The sequence below is a fragment of the Sus scrofa genome, chromosome 9, assembly GCF_000003025.6.
Source record: "Sus scrofa isolate TJ Tabasco breed Duroc chromosome 9, Sscrofa11.1, whole genome shotgun sequence".
Taxonomy (NCBI): domain Eukaryota; kingdom Metazoa; phylum Chordata; class Mammalia; order Artiodactyla; family Suidae; genus Sus; species Sus scrofa.
The window spans coordinates 68817415-68833696 of NC_010451.4; the positions used below are offsets into that span (position 1 = coordinate 68817415).

The window sequence follows — 16282 nt, forward strand, 5'->3', positions numbered from 1 at the left end:
GGTTTTTTGCTTTTGAGATATAGGAATTCCTTGTATATTTTGGATATTAACCCCTTATGAAATAGATGGTTTGCAAATATTTTCTTTCATTCTATGGATTGTCTTTTCACTCTTTTGATTATTTTCTTTGTATGCAGAAGACTTTTTAGTTTGATGTAATTCCACTCACTAATTTTTGCTTTTGTGGCCTGTGCTTTTGGTGTCATATCCAAGAAATCATTGCCAAGACAAATGTTATGAAGATTCCTCCCTGTTTCCTTCTAGGAGTTTTATAGTTGCAGGTGTTATACGTAAGTCTTCAATCCATTTTGAGTTGATCTGTGTGTATGATATAAGAAAAAGACCCTATTTCATTCTTTTGCAGTTTTCTCAGGACCACTTGTTGAAGAGATTATCCTTTCTGCACTGTGTAGTGTGGAAGCATTGTTTAAGATCATTTGATTACATATGTGTGTGTTTATTTCTAGGCTCTCTAGTCTATGTATATTCCATTGATTTATATGCCTGTCTTTATGCTAATACCATACTGCTGTGATTATTGAAGATTAGTAATATGTTTTGAAGTCAGGAATTGTGAGGCTGTTAGCTTTGTTCTTCTTGATCTGGATTATTTTGGCTATTCTGTGTTCTTTGCTCTTCTCTATGAATTTTAGGATTGTTTATTCTATTTTGTGAGATATACCACTGCAGTTTTGATAAGAATTGCATAAAATTTGTGGATTGCTTTGGGTAGTATGGGAATCTAAACAATATTAAATCTTTCAACCCATGAACATGGGGTATCTTTCCATTTACTTACGTATTTTACAATTTCTTTCAGCAATATTTTTTAGGTTTCAGTGTTTAAGTCCTATTTATGCCTTCCTGATTAACTCTATTCCTGAGCATTTTACTATTTTTCATGCTCTTTTAAATGGGAATTTTTTCTAAATTTCCTTTTTGGACTGTTCATTATTAGTGTATGGAAATGCAACTGAGTTTTATATATTGTTTTCGCACCTTGCAATTTTGCTGAACTGGTTTATTTGTTTATAACTCTTTTAAAATTATACGAGAGAGACCGAATAAAAACATCAAAAGGGAAATTTTCTTTTTTGCTTCGACTCTTCAGAAAAACATTAAATGGGATAATTATTATAGGGACATCAAACAAGATAAGGGAAGTGTCTTCAGTTTTATCAAGAGTTTCTTCATAGAGTTGAGGACATAATGCTAAATCATAGTGCTGTGAAAACATTTTTTTCCTTTTTTCTTTTTTTGGTTTTCAGGGCCACACTCGCAGCATCTGGAAGTTCCCAGGCTCAGGGTAGAATTGGAGCTATAGCTGCTGGCCTACACCACAGTCACAGCGACTCAGGATCTAAGCCACATCTGCTAACTACACAGCAGCTCATGGAAATGCCAGATCTCTGATCCAGTGAGCAGGGCCAGGGATAGAACCCTCATCCTCATGGATACCAGTCCAGTTCTTTTCTGCTGTGCCACAACAGGAACTCCTGTGAAGACATTTCTGTGATTGATTGATTTCCAATTTTGGCATGAACTGGAGGAAAATATGACAGCATGACTTCCATGTGTCCAGGACTGATAGGATTATTTCTGAATTGCACAGTGCCAGGAGAGAAAAAACAAGAAAAAAAAAAGACGTTTAAATATATTAAGTTGTGAAATTACAGTCAAATATTAAAAATAAGTGCCTTCTATTTTCTATAATACTAAATATAACTACTTCTATGTTAGCCTAAAATAAGAAATGTTTGATTTATATGGATTTATGAGGAACTTTGTGTAGAAGTTTCAGTTAAGTGGAATGCTCTTAATCTTAAAAATCTTAATTATAACTACAAAGAAGCAACAGTCTTTAAGTTACTTAACATTTTGTAAATTCTTATAACTTAAATTGTGAAACTCTCTATTTCTACTTCATAGCCTTTTTAAAGGAGACCTGATTAGGAATCTTTGTAGAAAGTACTTTAGACAAAACTTCTTAAATGAGATATAAACAGAAAAGTAAATGGGAAACTATCACTGCAATAAGGAAATGAGACGAAGTGTGTAAAAGTGTTAAAAAGAATACAACAGGCTTCTACAACTACACTCAGGAGAGAGATGGGGGCTTAGAGTCTTTTCTTTTTTAAATAAATGAAGAGGGGAATAGAATGTAGGAATAATCAAAACGGCTGGGACACAGCTCTTTAAAAATAGGTTTTCAATTTGCACAACTGAAGGAATAACATTATTTTCTCTAACGGCTCATGAGGAAACACATGTAATAAAGCAGCAGGCAAAACAAAATAGAAAATGTGAATGAAACAAAATGGCTTACCTTTGGGGTACTGAAATCAACTAGCTTGATTTAATAAATTATTTTGGGGAAGCCAAATAGAACTTGAAAACGACAGTATTATTCTGAAAACAAAGGTCTGTTTTTTAACAACAACAACAAAAAGCAAAGATTACTCCTGAATCTCAGTAGGTAATAAAATAGGGAAGGGGTACTGATGGTTTTTGTGGGAAAATTTAAAATGACGATTAGTAGTAATTTGTCTCATTTTTCATCACGACTCATGACCATGATCATTGCGGTCACATGCTCATACGTGGCCTGAAAAATCTAAAATATTTACTACCTAGCTTTTTATGGAAAAAGTCTTTTCACTCTTAGACTAACAGCAGTTGAGTTATTTTTCATTTGGTTGTTTCATCTACAAGAGAAATGAAATGAAAAACAGAGGAAATGATTGTATGCATTTGACAGTGCTGGAAATTTTTGTCATGATAGTGAGCAACTGAGGAGTAGGAAAATGCCTTTTCAAGGGTTTGTTGCTGCAACAGTGTAAATTCGTCTTGTTTTATGGTTTGATTTCCAAAATTCAGTGAAGAGAAATAGTATTTCATTCTTCTCCTTTCCCAATGGTCTCAAAATCATTTGCAACCATTAACTAAGCCTCATGGCCAATGTTATCCTTATTTTACAAATATAAAAATCAGGCCAGTGAGAACTTATTTCTTTAGGATCAAATGGTAAAATGATAGAAGATTTGAGAATAAAACAAATCTCGGGGGTCAGCCTTTTATCCCTTTGATTATTCTCAAGCTCCAGCCAAAGTTTAAGTGCTTTTGCAACTCTTTTTTTTTTTTTTTGACTCTTGTGATAAAAGTAGGGAGAAAATTGCGTGGGAAATTGCAACTATTTAAGCCATTATAAGCAAATAAATCTAGACACAGGCAACCACAAAAACAAAGCAATGCTGGACCAACACCTGATTCACATTCTTGATCATCCCTAGAATGTGAGAGTCAGGTTAGGACAAAGTAAAACAAAAGATGCATTTTCAGAAGAAATCTATATTATTTTAAATGGAGTAAAGAAAGAATTTATTAAGGCCAAAAGTGTGCTAAAACGGGTCTTTCATTCCTTTCTGAAATGTCAGTATTCTGATGGAAGCCAAGAAAACATCAATGTGTATTGAGTTGTTGGGCAAGGAGACATGGTTTCAAAATTTTCATTTCATTCTACAGGAGTAGAATGAGCCCACCAAATCACTAAGATGAGAGAGAGAAATGCCTAAAGGATCATGTTTCTTCTTGACACTCAAGCAACCATCTCTCAGTGTATCTGAAATTCTGCTCCTTTGCCAAAGCATGGTTCAAAGGCTGAGTCCTCCGTGAAGTTTGTTTCTGCTTTGGAAGGCTTATCACACTTTCCTCTCAGCTTTTTAAGATGCTGTTTAACCTCTATCAAAGTGGTTCTGAGTGTGGTCCCTGGACCAAGTAGCATGAGCATCACCTGGAAACTTGTTAAATGTGCAGGTTCTCAGACTTCTGCCAAACTTTCATAATCGGAAACTCAGGGGGTGGAACCTGACAGTCTATTGGTTAACAAGTCCTCCAGATTCTTCCAGTGCCAACTAAAATTTGAGACCCATGGGTTTCACAACTTATATTTCATTTGTGTTTTGTTGTAGTTTGCAGTGATTCCTCCAAGGACTCTCCAAGGCTGCAGGTATATACATTTATATTTATTTCTTTATCTCGAATTCCTCACATTGCCAAGACCAAAGAGGTTCACAGTCTTCTTGCACTCAGTATGAACTCAATATCTGTTTGCTGTTAAATGCACACACATGAATTTGTCCTGTGTTTTAGTATATCACCTTAGTTACATTTGTAAAATATATACCATTGGATAATTTTCCTGGGAAAATAGCATATACTTGAGAAAATAATATTGAATATTTTTCTCTTGATCAGATAAACCTGAAAAATATAATGCAGGTTTTCAAACACCAGTGTTCATTGTACCATCCTCAGAGAAGGTTCCTTAGTGATTCTTTTATATGCTGTGTATCCTCTTGGTGAAAATGTAATGGTTGAGTGCAAGCTTTGAAACCTGGTTGATAGGAGATATATCCCAGCTCTTATACTTTTTCTCTGGGCTTGTTCAAGTTATTTAACCTTTTATGCCTGAGTTTCTATCTGAAAAACAGGATATAATGTTCATTTTGCTAAGTTGTTATGAGGTTTAAAAATAAAGACTGTCACATGTCAAGCAACCAATAAATGCTTGCTGTTATTTAATTATTGGTTTTATTATGATTAACTTGAGGAAAGAACAAATATACGTTTTCTACTGTGAATAATCATAGCATGCTCAACTGATTATTCTAAAGTGCCACATAATTGCTCTACTATGAAAGGACATAATATTTCTACACTAGGAAAAAAAATCTGGACAATGGTTGATTCTCTAAATTGTCCAATTGATGAAATTACCTTTTTTTAAAGAACAGAGCTGTTACAAAGACCCTTAAAGAGAGACAACATGCTGTTCAAGAAAGAACAGTAGACTTAAAATCAGAAGGCCTAGGTTAGAGTCCTAGTTCTGTTTTGTTTATGGTTAGGATTTGAGTTTGGGTGACAAATCAATGTGCAAGTTCAATCTGAGTTTCACCTTAGCCAATCTGTACTTCAGACTGTAAAATAAGAGCAATAATAATTTGTAAATTAAATTTCATAGAGTTGCTAAAAGAAATAAAGGAATAATAAACATAAAAGTTGTTTGTAGAATGAAAAGCAGTACATAAATCCAAGGAGCAAAAACATCTTGCTGTTGCTCATTATAGTTATTATAAAATTGAAGTTATCTGCTACTCATATTTGCTCTTTTGTTATGTGGACATGGTTTATTGTTGGAGGTGCCAAGTGAGGCAGATTGAGTAATACTTGCTTGATGATGTAGTCACATCCCCTAAGAATGAGGTTCAGAACTTTGAAACATTTCACCTGAGCTAATAAAATGCTATTGGACACAAATGACTTCTGCTCTGACAACTGACCCTTTTGGGATTTAAATTGGTGTCCACAAGGTGTCTGGCATTGCACTGTTTCATGCAGGGCCATCAGATTCTCTCTTAGCCTTTGAAGAGAAAACGTATTTTCTAGCTCACTGTCACTACAGTCCTAGTTAATCAGTTCCCTGGTGCTTCTCTTTATGACTCCAGGCTGTTGCAGTTGTTCTGAGGTCAAACTACATCCTCATGGGGTTTTTGGTTTCACTTGAAGTTTTCATTTCTTAATATTTTCTATTTCTTAGAAATAGGTTTTCTATTTCTTAATATTTATGAATGGCACCACAAACTTGATGTCACTTTTAGAATCAGCCAAGAAATACCCCAGGATCTATGATCTGGGTGTTTTTCTAAAAGAACAATCATCACCCAAACACCTTTCCTTTGCTTACTCTGGAGGTTAAATCAACAGAACTAAAGATACATGTCTAAAGTTTTAGAGCTTCTCTTGCTTTTTTGATTGAAGGTTAGGCATATCTCCTAGGTAGCCATTGGAAACTTGATGTGATATACACATCAAGGGAGGGATCTCTAGAAAGACAGACAGAAGTACAAGCTTGGCTCCTTAGTGAATGAGACCACAATGAGAAGTGATTTCGGTCACGGAGAAGCCAGCTCAGGGTGAAGTAAATTCCAAAACCCAATTAGGATTCAGTGTCCTGACCTTCATACTAAGGATGGAAGAGAATATAGGTTGTGCCCATAGGGATAAATACAGTAAGTGAAATACAGAAAAGCACAAGAGGACAAATGGAAGCAATATTAATATAACCAAGTAGTATGTTTTTTTCTGCATGCTTTTCCATATCTTCTAAATTTTTTGTGGTGAACATGTATGGTTTTATCACTAGGACAAATGTGCTGTGAGACATCCAAGGAAAGAGTGTAACTTCTTACAAGATTCTTTCTTTCTCTATCCTTGTATATACAGAGGCTAGTATAGTGCCTGGAAGATTGTACCACTCGATAAATATCTGTTGAATGCATTAACTAATTCATCTTAAAAAATTGCAAAGAAGTATGTATTGTGTGGCCATGAATATATTAAAAAAGAAAAATATGACTAAATGGATAACATTACAATATATATGTAGTCACTGGATAATTTTGGTCATATGCATGATATAACCTGAATTATATTTTGGAAAAAGATCACTTTGAATACTATGCAGATGTGACCTTTGGAGACAAAAACATAAGTGACTAGTTAGCTATTCTAGATGAAAAATCAATGATAAGTTGAACTTGTGTTTGTTAAGAAATGGCTACAGATAAAGTATGCTTTTGCATAATAATACAATTCTTGTTAGCAAATTGGACATAAGCTATGAGGAAAAGAGAGTGGTAAAGAATGACTCCAGGATTTTTGGGGAGTGAGTTACAGAAACAATGATGGTACCATTTCCTGAGAAGGATAATAGTGTGGAGAGGATGTCTCAGGGAAAGAGGAGAATACATAATTCTCTTTTAGTTATAATGCATGTGAATTACCCATTATATATAAAAGATGCTCAATTAAGGCAAATCTTATTTATACAAATTTATGTAGTTCAGGGAGAAATCAGAGCTGGAGGTATCACTTGTGTGCTGTATTATCATCGGATATCTGTCTACTAAACCAACATCTGTATACTTAAACTGTGGGGGGACTGGTGATTGTATATGTATATGTCTATCTATTCACCTATCATCTAGAGAGAAGAAAGGAGGGAGGGAAGTGAGGAAATGGAGGAGAGGAAGAATGATGCAGGTGGGTAAAAGGTTAAATGCAGCAGCAGTGTCCATAAAGAGAAAGGAAGTGTAGGATAGGATCCAGGGGATGAGCAGAATGTCCATATTTACACAAGATTAGAGCCAGCACCTTCTATTAGATGAGAGAGAAAGAGCATTTACCTACACATGTAGCGAGGCCATTAGGTGGATTAGATAATGAGAAGATTGTTTTATTGAGAGAGAGTGAGGAGTGGGTCAGGGGCGGCATGGTGTATGTGCAGTTTGAATGGAAGGAAGGTCTGAAATGACGTCTTGGTATGCCAGAGAACCAACTGACCCATCTTGGGACATACTGAGGGTCTGCCTGAGATTTGTGCCGAAGTGACGTCATTCAGCAAGTTGAGTGATTTTCCTTAGCAGTTCTCTAAAGTGCAGGTTCAGGTGTGGATGTATCCAGGGCTTACATCGTGTAAAGTAGGTGTGACTTAGTGACAACAAGAGAGTGGAGGGGATATGAAAAGGAGTGATGAACATTTCTAGTGAACATTCTACATTATTGTGTAATGTACACATTTCTCATGCTGATTAATGTTATAATATTACAAGACTGACCAAAACAATTTATAAAATACCCAAAGTAGCCCATCAATGAATAATCATTTTCGATGTTTAATCAATATCGACGACACCCCCTTTCCTGGTAGAATGCTTTGCGCCTGAAAACATGTAAAATATGCTATGAAAAAGGGGAGGTTGATTTTTCCTGTGCTTCTTTCCTTTTTTTTTTTTGCCTCACCCACAGTGCATGGAATTTTGTGAGCCAGGGATCCAATACGAGTGACAGCTGCCCCCAATGCCGAATTCTTAATGCACTGTGCTGGGCTGGGGATGGGATTGAACCCCCACCTCAGCAGTGATCTCAGCTGCTGCAGAAACAATGCCAGATCCTAACCTGCTTCACCACAGCAGGAACTCTCTCCTCTATCCTGTGCCTATTTCAATAATAATAATAATAATAATAAATAATAATAATAATAATGGACTCTATTGCCAGCAACCAAGAGCCTTTTTTCTACAACCTGTTTGACCGACAATTTTCAAAATTGCTTTGTTTTTGAATAAGAAGGTACCACTTTCTCTCCTTTCGTATAGAATTTGGTTCTGTGAAAAATCCGGAAGGCATGTACTGAGAATGAACACAAGGAGAAAAATGCTGTTCCTATCTCTGGATGGAAGCCACCCACCACCACCACTCCGATTGACCCAACAGTGTTCCTTTTGGGTTTGGGCCACTGGGTGGCTCTGCCTCGCAGCCTTCCCTTTGCAGTGGCAATGAATGGTCTGGTGCCGCTGCCTCAGGAAAGCACATTTTACTAGAGAAAGTCCAATCTTTGACAGCAGACAGGCAGATTCACCCCACTAGGCACTGATGCTTGGCAAATGCGAGGCCGACTTCATAACACAGCTGCAGTCAGACAAAATATGCGACTGTTGTGAAATAAAATGTAATAAGCCAACGTCAACACTAGGTTTTGAAGACCGTATGTAAGGAGAAACAGGAAGCCATAAAGGGAAGGTGGCAGGGCCCTTAGGAAGCTGCGTGTTCAAACTTTCATTAGATTGCTGCGGATGGAGGTGTGCTCCAAGTTGGTGTAAGAACTGTTTAAGGCATGTTCAATTGACTCTGTTTTATTTAGGGGCCTTTTTTCCCTTCTGTACCAGCAGGCCAATGTAAATAAGGATTCTAACATTTGAGAAATGACCTTTTCCTTTTATGGCCAAACTAAATCCACTTGGTGTCTGCCTGAAGCTTTGAGAGGTGCCTTAGCTCTTTGAGGCCCTAAGCAGACATTTAAGTAATGAGCTTGATGGAGGTGGAGCAACAGAGGCATTCATCTGTGTTGACTGAAAGGAGATGGGGCTGTAGGGTTTTGGTTCCCTCGAAAGTGGTTAGGGATGGGAACATAGTCCCGTTCTAAGTGACCTTTGTCCTGGACAACTGAGATGGGCCTGTTGGGACAAGGCAGTCATCTGTTTGCCTCATGCCCCAGTGTGATATTTCATGGCCTAAAGTTGGGAGGAAAACCCTTCTGCATGAAGAAGGCAATAAACAAGCTGAAGAACTAGGGAGCTCTCTTTAATCTCCCTCTGGCAGCCCAAGTAAAGTGAATTGTAAAAGCCACACTGTTTTGAATGTAAAGACAAGGCCCAAATGTTCTTAATTTACTCCTAGGGAGCACTCAATCCAGCTGACTGTAACATAAGGAATTTAATAAAGGAAAAGCAAGTTATCTAGTCAAACCTCCTGCTGCTTTTTATAATATCAAAATGAAACTAGGTTTAATTTGATGTTAGTGTAATCGAATTCATTACCATTTCCAAACATGTTTTCTTCTCTTTCCCCCTTGGATATTACATCGCTAGATGGGAAGGGGGCAAAATCACTCACTTGTTGAATGTAGATTAACTGTTTCTCAAAGCTGAGGTCTTGTTCACCAAACTTCACAGTGGGCAATTTATAAAATGGTCACTTCAACTGGAACTATGATGGATATATTGAGCTCTTTTATTTAACAAACAGAGTATACTACATAATTTTACATACAACCTTTTTATCCATAAGAAGTCATTTTTCCATGAAGCTCACAGCAAGTGTGAAAGATTAAATTTCTAATTATCAAACAATTGCTCTGTGCCCTGGTCGGCTAGGTGCCATGTGGGCTTATTCAGGTACGTCTTCTGCCCACGAGGCTGGTCAAGGAGACAAAGGAAGCACATCCAAAACTGAACCTTAAAGAATACAGAGGACAACAGAAGGGTGAGAGTCGTGAGAATTCAGAGAAGGAAATCAAGCTATTCCTTTGCTGTAGTCGTGTTATATTACCCCTTACATAGAGAACTGACATTTCAAACTTCCTGCACTTCCTGCCTATGGAGATTTCTCGTATCTCTCATTTGTTTTTTTGAAGATTGTGATCATCCAGGTTTCATTAAGAACAGGTGAAGAAAGGGGAGTTCCTGTCATGGCACAGTGGAGATGAATCTGACTAGTATCCATGAGGATGCGGGTTTGATCCCTGGCCTCAGTCAGTGGGTTAAGGATCCAGCATTGCAGTGGGCTGTTGTGTATGTTGCAGATGCAGACTGGATCCCATGTTGCTGTGGCTGTGGACAGCAGTTACAGCTCTGATTCAACCCCTACCCTAGGAACCTCCATATGCTGCGGGTGTGGGCCTAAAAAGACAAGGGAAAAAAAAAAAGAACAGGTGAAGGAGGATCATTAACTCAGGTTAATCAGTCTGGCTCTTAGGAATGGTACTAAAGGTGACAACTTTATGCTTATAGAAAGCATGAGTTTAACATACATATAGAATGGGAAGTGGTACGCATATGCTATAAACTCCCCGAAGGATGACAGGGTGTTGGTTAAGCATGAAGAGGGTGCTCATGTTTCCAGGTAGAACATAGCTTATATACATAATAAAAATCATCATTCAATAAAGGGAAAGACTTAGATCCCTGAGAAAATGAGTGAGATATACCTTTTGATTGATGGGCAAGGCACACCATCTGTCTATAGAATGACATTGATCATTTTGATTCCTTTTTTTAAAAAAACTTTTTTTTGGGCCACACCTGAGGCATATGAAAGTTCTCAGGCTAGGGGTTGAATCAGAGCTGCAGCTGCCTACCTACACCACAGCCAGCAACAGTGGATCCCCAAGCCACCGAGCGTGACCAGGGATCGAACCGGTCACGAATCCGATCGAGTCGGATTCGTTTCTGCTGCGCCACTACGGGAACTCTCGGGAACTCCTGTTTTTATTCTTGGTTGTTACTGTATGTATCAGACAATGACCAACTGAGGGAAGAGAAATGCCAAAATGGAATAGAGACACTGATCACAGCCACTGTGAAATTCGGTGGGGAGGGTTCTTAATGTCCCTGGTCCCTGTCTAGCCACCAGGGGTTGATGATTGTTTGGAATTGCCAAGTTGTGTTTGCGTGTCGAGGGTTAGGATGGGTCATTTCTCATGGAGCCAGTAATTAGAATAAGAAGATCATATGCCATCTTCCTCTCCCTTCTCATAGCCCTCGATGTTGTGTCTCCCAGTGAACAGAATGCACAGCCTTCCTCCTAGAGGAGCCTAACTTTGCCTTTGTTCTTGGTTCCTATAAGTAGTCCTGGGATTAAAATATTAGTTATTTACTCTAAATAGGACTTTGGAAGTTCCAACCCAACACAATATTTTCGGATTTGTGTTCATAGAGAAAAATGTGATCATGGAGTAGATCTGATCAGGACAACAGAATATTGTCTCTCAGTCAAGATAAACATGGCCAAGTTATCAGCAACCCGTAGAATGTCCGGGCGTGCAACAGGAATAGTATCGCCTTATAATTCACCTTCGGAGCATTGCTATCCAACTGCAAACCCTCGGCATGCTGATGGAAGGGATTGCTAACGGAGTAACTTCAAAAGCTATATTGGAATATTTTCTCAGTAGTTAATAATCATCATTCCAATATTTCAACAGAATTCTAACTTTTTTTTTTTTTTTGACCACCTCTTGGCATCTGGAGTTCCAAGCCAGGGATCAGATCTGGCTGATCCACAGAGCCACAGTTGCAACCCAAGCTGCAGTAGCTGCAATGCCATATCCTTAACCCACTGCACCAGACCTGAGATGGAACCTGAGTCCCAGTGCTCCCAAGATGCCGTATATCCCCATGTGCCACAGTGAGAACTTCTGGAAGGCTACCATTGAAACAAAGCTCCCACATATGCTATTTTATTTGATCATCATACACCCCTGAACTGTGAAATAAATATAAATGTTAGGACAAATGTTCCCACTATTTCCTGGTATGGAAAACAGCTCATAACCTGTGTGAGGTAATATCAGTCCATATTATGTTGGACATCAATAACTCATTCATTGCCTTTCTAAACCAATACCAATATCTATGGCACTGTGTTTTATTAGATTAGGAAGCCCACATACATACTTTCTAGAAATCAAGGATTGAAGATAAAAATTAAATCATGCAGGACCACAAAGCAATTAGAAAGTGAGCTGAAATTAGAACTCAAAATTCTTACTCTTATTTAATGCTGATAAGGAAGGATGGTTTCTGCTAATTATTTAGTATAGAGGAACTCTGAGATTATACACACACACACACACACACACGTGTATATATAGTGAACACTGGCTGCATCTCTTCAATTCAATATTTAACTACACATTAGCATATGATACTTAATTTAAAATTATCACTGACTTTCCAGTCAGCAAGTGGCAGTCTTCTTTTCTAACTTTAAATCATTTCATTCTGAGAGTATAAAAAAAGATCAGAGACAGCAGCAAGATTTAACTGGACACATTTTCAAGTCAATGATGCATTTGATTTGAACATTTTGTCTTGTGTTCACACGTCTGTACTAGCACTTTAAATGTAAGGATATTAGATGAATGACATAGAAAAGAGAAATTATCCTCAGGTGCCCTTGCTGATGTTACAAAGGAGTTATTTTAGAAAGAACTTTTTATATCAAAGCTTTTTCAAAGAGCTAGTTGAGGGAAGCATTTGGTATTTACAAAAACTAGTACTGCTAAAACTGCAAAGCCCACATTCTATTAAAAAGACTTCTCACTTCTCAAAAATTTAAAGAACCCCTAGAATGCTAAATCTAAAGCTCTTTTAAATAAAGGAAATGGACCAGCAGTGAGAAAAAGCTTCAGCATGATTCAGTTGAAAGCAGTCGTGACAAACTCCGGCTCTGTAACCATCTAGTTGTGTGACCTTGAGAAGGTAACCTGTTTCCTCACCTGAGGTCAAATTGGGTTGGATTATATAACATGTAAATACCATTTCTGTTTCAATAACCAATTATTATAAATCCCATATTTTATAATATTACAAATCTGGATGTGACTCCCTCACCAGTGTCACCAAATAAGATTGTTTTAGCATTTTTATCTAGATATCACCAAATGCATTTCTTCTACTTTTTCCTAACAGATTTTCAGCCTTTTGAAAAGTCCACTTATGTATTTTTGGAGATTTCTGAGAGTGTCTTGCATGTACTCAAGGATAAATCTCAGTTTGCCCAGTGGCCAGGATAGCCTCACTAAGCCTCTGTTGTGGACACTCAGCTCCACCACACACCACACCTGCCAAAGCGTTCTGTTGGCCAATCGCCACCTTATCCTGATAGTGTCTCCTAGAATTTCTGAGCTGTAGACTTTTTGAGATGCAAATACTGTGCTGTATTTCCCACATTTTCAGTGCAGCAGAACCACTTTTCCTTCTCAGGCTTCAGCCCCAGGTAATTGGCTAAACTATGAATAAAGGCTGGAAAGTCTTCATTTTCCTTAGTCATAGAACCCACACATAAATCTCCCCACCAATCCCTTTTCGTCTTAAGAAAATCATTACTGTCTAGATTCCTGGGAGGCTGTGGACCCCCCAAAAGCCATCTTACCTTGGGCCAAGTCATGGCTTTTCTTTTATTATATATTCACAAATACTTGTTGGTAGGAATTAATTTCTTTTCTTTTTTTTTTTTGGCTTTTAGGGCCGCCGCACCTGCAGCATATGGTGGTTCCCAGGCTACGGATCGAATCGAGCTGTAGCCACCGGCCTACACCACAGCCATAGCAACACGGGATGGGAGCCACGTCTGCAACCTACACCACTGCTCATGGCAACGCCGGATCCTTAACCCACTGAGTAAAGTTAGGGATTGAGTCCTCCTGAATGCTAGTTGGGTTCGTTAACCACTGAGCCACAACGGGAACTCCAGGAATTAATATTTTAAAACAGCACATAACACCTCCTGCAACATGTAGCCTCAGTCTTAATAAAAGGGAGAGATAGCTGGCATGAAGAAGTATGACTTCAGATTAGAAAGTCTTGTTCTTGAGTCACATTGATTTCCCTATTAGAAGGTCTTTCATCTAAAGTTTACTTTTAGCACATCTAAATTTTCTATTGTTACCTGAGTGATGGGGGTTGCCACCATCAAGTAGATGTTCATAAATATGACTTCAACTTTAAAAATAGAAGGTGAACTGAGAGCAGTCAGGAAGGTGTAGTGGAAAGTGTTTGGGTTTTGCAGTCAAAGCATCAAATCTTGGCTGTACCACTCTCGTGTGGTACAGCAATTTATCTGTAGTCTGAACCAATTCTCTCATCTAATAAATGGAAATAATAAAATGTAATTTGTAGAGCTTCTTTAAAGATTAAATGAGTCAACCCTTGTAAAGTAGTTGGTAAAGCCAGCCTTAACAAATGTTATATATCTGAAGGGGTCTTTTCCCTATGATCAGTTTCTTCTAGATTGTCACTATCTCTTAGTATATATAAGAAGTGCAAAATCTTACTGTGTGACATTTGTTGTGAAAGTAAATCCACCTCTCTGATCTTTATTTAGCTTAATAGGAAAATATAGATGTTGGTTCCAAATGATTTCTGCAGTCCCCTTGAGCTCTAAATTAGTGATTCTATCATTTTTAAATGTTTAATTCATTAATTAAATGATAGTACCTTTTCTCTGATACCTATCAAATTTACTTTAAAACTATTATCACACTTCATTTATTTTCTAATAAATTTCTGACAGCATGAATTAAACATTCAAGGATCCCACTGAGTTTTGTTAAATTAAGCCTGCATAATGCTAAGTGAGATCTGAAGAAGTAAAATCTTGTATTATGGTTATCACACATATTATTTAACAAGGGATCATATGGAGTTTCCAGATGCTACTTATTTTTAATGGGAGGTGATAATTAGCTTTATCCTTCCTATTGGGCAACACACTATATGTTATTTCCTCACTTCTTTTCCTTACTCTACCTACTAAAAATCCTACTGACTAAAGTCCATAAGTTGATGGACTTTAACTTTATGGACTTTAGTTTCAGGATATGTTAGTTTCAGGATACAACATAGTTATGTGACATTTAAATGCATTACAAAAGGGTCATCATGATAAGTCTAGTAAGCATCTGTGTTCATACAAAGTCACTACAAAATTATTGATCATATTTTTCATGCAGTATATAACATCCCTGTGATTTCTTTATTTTATAACTGGTAGTTTGTATCTCTTAATCCCCCTTACCTATTTTGCCCCAATTCCCCAACTCTCTTGAGGAATTCTTCTCTGTACCTATGAGTATGTTTTCATTTTGTTTTGTTTTTTAGGTTCCACATATAGGTGAAGAGAAATCACAGAGCATTTGTCTTTGTCTGTCTGATTTATTTCACTTAGCATGATATGCTCTAGATCTATGAGTGTTGTCATAAATGGCAAGATTTCACATATATATGAATCACTTCTTCCATATCTGTGTCAATCTAATAGAAACCTAGGTTGCTTCCCTATCTTGGCTATGGTAAATAATGCTGCAGTGAATATAGGGGTACACATATCTTTTCAAATTTATGTTTTCGTTTTCTTCAGTATAATATACAGAAGTTGAATTGCTAGATCATATGGTAGTTCAATTTTTTAAGGTTTTTGAGGAGTCTTCATACTGTTCTCCATAGTGTCTGTACCAATTTATATTCAAACCAGCACTGCAAGAGTGTTTCCTTTTCTCTGCATCCTCCCAACACCTGTTATTTGTTCTCTATTTGATGACAGCCATTCTGACAGATGTGAGGTGATATCTCATTGTGGTTTTGATTAGTACTTTCCCGATAACTAGTGATGTTGAGCACTTTTTTTTCACATATCTGTTGGCTATCTGTATGTCTTCCTTGGAAAATGTCTTTTTAGATCTTCTGCCCATTTTTAAATCAAAGTTTTTTTTTTATATTGAGTTGTATGAGTTCTTCATATATTTTGGATTTTAATCTTCTGGCTTTGGCCTTATCAAGTATATTATTTACAAGTATCTTCTCCCACTCAGTAGGCTGTCTTTCACTTTGCTGTGTAAAAGGTTTTCTATGCAAAATCTTTCTGGTTTGATGTACCCCCATTTGTTTCTTTTTGCTTCTGTTTCCCTTGCCTGAAGATGTTTACAAAAAAAAAAATATTTCTAAGGATGATGTCAAAGAGTGTATTGCCTATGTTTTCTTCTAGTATTTTTATGGTTTTAGTTCTTAACAATAGTCTTTACTTCATTTTGAGTTTATTTTTGTATATGGTGTGAGAACATTGTCTGAATTCATTCTTTTCTCAACACTATTTACTGAAAAGA

At 37.2% G+C, this 16282-nt stretch overlaps 1 long non-coding RNA gene across 2 annotated transcripts in view; it reads left to right on the forward strand.

Moving 5' to 3' along the window:
- Positions 1 to 16282, forward strand: part of LOC110255471 — a 250550-nt gene that overhangs the window by 191407 nt on the left and 42861 nt on the right. For both annotated transcript variants that reach the window (XR_002335796.1, XR_002335795.1), the window contains exon 2: positions 3969 to 4006. This is a non-coding gene — a long non-coding RNA (uncharacterized LOC110255471). The remainder of the gene's footprint in view (positions 1 to 3968; positions 4007 to 16282) is intronic.